The 5,626-nt window shown below is 36.6% G+C and overlaps 1 protein-coding gene across 3 annotated transcripts in view; it reads left to right on the forward strand.

Annotated features, from left to right (window-relative positions):
* Positions 1-5,626, forward strand: part of LOC106870703 (coiled-coil domain-containing protein 1) — a 299,527-nt gene that overhangs the window by 192,089 nt on the left and 101,812 nt on the right. The window lies entirely within an intron of this gene.

Here is a 5,626-nt window from a genome sequence, read left to right on the forward strand (position 1 = left end):
TATATATATATATATATATATATATATATATATTCTATCATTAATTAAAAATAGAACAAGGTGAACTGGTTCTTTTCAAGGCCAAGGTCAGTGCTCTCATTGATCCCTAGTAGTAGTAATCACATTTGACCTCTGCTGACCCCAAGGGTTTAAGGCCACTTTTGTCTCCTTATAGCACAGGATCACCCATTGCTGATCTCTTCACCATCTGCCGAATCTATTTAATCTATTCACCAAGCTGTCTCTTTTGCTCCTACTATTCCCTTAAACACTCACATATTTATGATCATCTCATGTATAAGACAAAAGTTAAAACTAAACAACATTCAATAATACCTTTTTATAATAAATGGAAATAATAATAATGATGGTAATACTGGTGATGGTAGTAGTAATGATAATAATAATAATTTAGAAAATCTCATGTCAGATAAGAGGAAATATCAACAATGACAAATAGTAGTAAAAAATGAAAATAATAATATCAGCGATGATAATAACAATGATGAAAGGAAGTGGCTGGAATCTCCCTATGTTCTGATTGATGATACATCTAGTGATGATGTCACAGTAAAAACACTGGTAACTGCAGGCTCAGAGATACTAGTCCAACTCTAGCCTGTCGTTATCCAGCAAGGGACCGCACACACAGCATAGATGGAATAAACAAATCAATGCTGCTGTCATGAAGTGTTATTACTTGAGCAACCCTGTAGACAAAAATGGTGTTCATCTTAGGGGATACCGAAAATGTATGTATGATCAATGGAGAGAAAGAGGATTGTTTCAACTCACGGAACAGAGCTTATGTGATCAAGCTAGAGCAATAAGAAAAGATCGTTGGTTCACAGAAGTAGAGCTCGAAACTATCAAAATACAGGTATTGGAAAACAGCAGCAGAGCAAACGATGAAAATACAGTTCCTACTGATAAAAGTAATCTCATAGCAGAAAACAGAGGTGAGATCTCTAATAAACCACAGGAAAGGAACAGAGATAGTTTGCTTAATGAGTGACATAGAGATGGTTTCGAAGAAGACAATAAAACTAATGGTGGCATGACAGATGGGCAAAAGGCAATCTGCAGCAGAATAAAGGCAAGACTACAGGAGAACGATAGTGACATTATTTGCAACCTTAAAAAGGGTGATCGGTGGAAATTGAACCAAGAAATTAAAAAATGTGAATGAAATTCTGAAATACATCAAAACAAAAAACATCACAGAAACAAATAATTTGATCAAGGCAGAAGGTATTGTAGCATAAAATGTGGGTGTTGATGTCAAGAAAAGGAAATATAATGGGAGTATCAAAAAAAAAAAGATCCATGGTGGAAAAGAAGAATACAGAACATTTCTGTGTTAGACCAAAAAGAAAAGGGGGAGCTTAAAAGCAAAGAAAAAAAAAGGGCACTGAACAAGAAGTGCAATATTGTTTCAGGAGGAACTGAAACAATGCTCATTGCAAAAATAGGAAAGATGGTAAGATACGGCCAAAGAATGAAGGGTTACCAGCAGAATAGGTTATTCAGAGTAGATCAGAAGAAATTCTATAAAGAAATAAATGGAGAGTGTACAGATGAAAAGTTGATACCAGATAGCATTGAAAGTCAAAGGTTTTGGAGTGACATCTAGAGCAAAGACAAGGAGCACAAGAAGGATGCTGAATGGTTGCAAGAACTGAAACAAACAGTAGTCTGTCCAAAACAGGCAGGACATCTCCATTAAGGAAGTGAAGGAAATCAGCAAAAAAATGAGCAACTGGAAGACCCCCGGGACTAAATGGAGTTGAAGGCTACTGGATCAAAAGATTTGGTGAATGTCATGCACAAATAGATGCGCAACTCAACACCTTGTTAAATGCTAACCAAGTAACATTAGAGTGGTTGACGATGGGTAAGACAGTGCTGTGCTTGAAAAACATCGAAAAAGGCAATATGGTAGACAATTACAGGTCGATATCCTGCTTGCCACTTATGTGGGAATTATTGACTGGAATACTTGCAGAGTCAATGTACGGACATCTGGAAAAAAATGGAGTCTTGCCACATGAGCAGAAGGATCACAAGTGTAAATGCAGAGGTACCAAAAATCAACTTCTGCTAGATAAAACTGTATTTAGAGACTGCAAGAGAAGGAAAACTAACTTAGCCATGTCATGGATCGATTATCATAAGGTGTACAATATGATCCCACATTCTTGGATTATGGAATATATGAACCTATTTGGTATTGCATCAAATGTTGAGAGATTGCTTGGAAAAAGTATAGTGAAGTGGAGGATGAAACTGACAGCATATGGAAGAAGTTTAGGGACAAAAGAAATCAGGAGAGGCATCTTCCAAGGGGACTGCCTGTCCCCACTGATCTTTGTACTGTGCATGATACCACTAACACTGATTTTGAGGAAAGCAAAGGCTTGGTGTGTATTCGAAAGCTGCCAACAAAAAGTCAACCACTTGTTATTCATGGATGACCTCAAACTTTATGGTAAAGATGAATCCCAAGTCAGGTCTTTCGTTGATATGGTGTATACTTTCAGTGCTGATATCAGAATGGAGTTCAGACTGAAAAAGTGTAGTGTGTTAGTCTTGAAAAGAGGCAAAATCAAATGTATGGACGGGCTAGCGATACTGCTGGGGGTGGTTATGAAGCAGATAGAAGAGACAGGCTATAAGTATTTGGGGATATTGGAAATGAATAAATTGATGGAGAAAGAAATGGCAGAAAAATTTAAGGTGGAATACTTGCACAGACTAAGACTGATCCTTAAGTCAAAATTAAACAGATGGAATATCAACACATGGGTGGTTTTACTCATTAGATATGGAGCAGGGGTAATCGCAAAGACAGTAGATGAACTAAACATCTTAGACAGAAAGACAAAGTTGCTGGCTAGATATGGGATGCTCCACCCAAAAAGTGACACAGACAGACTGTATGTACCAAGAAAAAGAGGGGGAAGATGACTGATTAGATGCAAACACTGCATTAGAGCAAAAGAAAACAACATAGCATGGTATGTAAAAAAGACCACAGAACCACTATTATTGGAAGAAGGTCAGGTTTGTGTAGGATGGAAGATTGCAAAGATAAAGTACTGTGCAAGCACTTGTGAATGAAACTGAAAATAGGTGGATGAAAAAAAGAATGCATGGACAATTTCATAGAGATGTTGAAGATAAAACAAACAGAGAAAAAAGATGGCTGTGGATGACTAAAAGTGATTTAAAACTGGAAACAGAGTCTCTAATCTGTGCTGCCCAAGAGCAAGCACTAAGAACAAACTACATCAAATACAGAATTGACAACACATCAGAAAGTGATAAGTGCAGAATCTGTGGACAAAATGGTGAAACCATATGGCATATTACCAGTCAATGTACGCCACTAACCCAGAAGGAATATAAGAGACATCATGACAATATAGCCAGGCTTGTCCATTGGACACTTTGCAACAAGTATGGACTTGACGGAGCAAAAGAGTGGTACGAACATAAACCCGAGGGAATCATTGAAAATGATAATGCAAAGATCCTGTGAGATTTTATGATTCAGTGCGACCACGAGACACAGAATAGGAAGCCAGACATAGTATTAATTGAGAAAGAAAACAAACGATGCTGGGTCATAGATATAGCATGCCCAACTAACAACAAGGTATGTGATAAGGAAGAAAGAAAAGTCGATAGACATGGGAGGTTAAGCAGTTGTGGTCTCTGAAAAAGATGGTATTAGTATCAATAATTGTTGGAGCCCTGGGAACAGTGAGTAAAAGTTTTGAGAAGTACATGGAACAAACAGGGCTGCAATAAGAGTGGAGCACTTGCAGAAAACAGCACTGCTTGGAACTGCTTGAATACTCCGGATGGTACTCAGAAAATAAGGGATGTTACCTTAGTTCACTGGTACTGTAGTACATCTCCAGCATTAGAAGCTGTACAAAAACTATAAATAATAATGATAATGATTTCAAATTTTGGCATAAGACCAACAAATTCAGAGGGGAAGGTAAGTCAATTACATCAACTCCAGTGTTCAACTATTACTTATTTTATTGACCGTGAAAAGATGAACGACAAAGTCAATCTCATTGAAAGATTATTACTTATTATCATCCATCCTTACATTCTCAGTTCAAATTCCACTGAAGTCATCTTTGCGTTTCATCCTTTTGGGGTCAATAAAATAAGTACCAGTTGAGCACTCTACCCCTCACCCAAAATTACAAGGCCTTGTGTCTACAGTAGAAAGGGTTATTATTATTATTATTAAAGACGTCGCACAGTATACAATATCATGAGGTTATTGATTGAAGATATTGTGTCTACTGAGTGTTTGTACTGTTTGTCAAGTTACAACAAGCACTTCAGACAGACAGTACTTTACGCAATATGTGTGCAGTTCTAAGCAATGTCATCTTTTGCAATACATCTAGATTGTAAGGTATCTCTAAGGTTTTCAGATGTTTTTTCAGATTGGGTGGTATTGATCCCAATGGTCCAATGACAATAGGGATAAACTTTATGCTCGACTCTCGTAACAGCCACATCTTAGGGATCTCAATTCTCAAATCTCCATATTTATCAACTTTTTCTCTTTCTTTCATGATGGTATGTTGATTTCCTGGCACTGCCTAATAATCGACGTCGATAATTAGGCACTCATTATTATTATTATCATCATCATCATCATCATCATCATTATTCTTTTATATATGCTATGGATTCTGTACTAAACAGGAGCTCTGAAAGAACTATTCTATGTAACCACAAGAGCTTTTATATTTTCAGATAGTGAAAGTCTGTATCACATCCCATACCCTTACCAAGAACAATCCTACTAAACAAACACTGGGATTCTACCTTTTTTTAACACATATTGTTTCCGCCTTACCTAATTTCATAGCCCTCACATCTAGCCTTACAACAAATCACTTTTAATCTTATCATTTGTTTTACCTTCTTCATTATTGTTATTATCATCTCTTGTCTACCTTGTGCCTTGTCTATGCTGTATTGATTTTTAACACTGTATGCTAACTATCCATTCTGTACACTCTCCTCTGACCATTGCTCTTGATATTGATTATAGCTTATTGACTATAAGTTATCACTCACTAATCAATGACTCATACATTACTCTGCTAATTTATTTTTCTCATTCCTCCTACTTTATTTTTCTCATTCCTCCTACTTTATCTCACTTTGTCTTATTACTACACTCACCTTACTCATGGTGTTTTTTTTTATCTCTCCACTCTATAATTTCTATTGTCTGTTACAACATCAGGTTTTTTTATATACCCCATCCTACTTCACAGCATTAGGATTTTCTTCTATATCTGCTCTCTTGACATTATGCCCATGCTCCTATTTTCTAGAATCCAAATCTTTCAATCATTTCTACCAATAAGAATCTTGATGTCCCCAGCAACAACAAATATCACCCTATTTTCATGAGTCAGGTGTGATTTTAGGGCAAATTGGTTGCTATTTCTGTATGATCTAGCCACCATATAGAGATCTATATGTATAAATAAATGTACAAGTGTGTGTGTGTGTGTGTGTGTGTGTGTGTGTGTGTGTGTGTGTGTGTGTCTGTATGTGTTACATGTGTGTGTGAATT

The sequence above is a fragment of the Octopus bimaculoides genome, chromosome 28 (assembly GCF_001194135.2).
Source record: "Octopus bimaculoides isolate UCB-OBI-ISO-001 chromosome 28, ASM119413v2, whole genome shotgun sequence".
Lineage (NCBI taxonomy): Eukaryota > Metazoa > Mollusca > Cephalopoda > Octopoda > Octopodidae > Octopus > Octopus bimaculoides.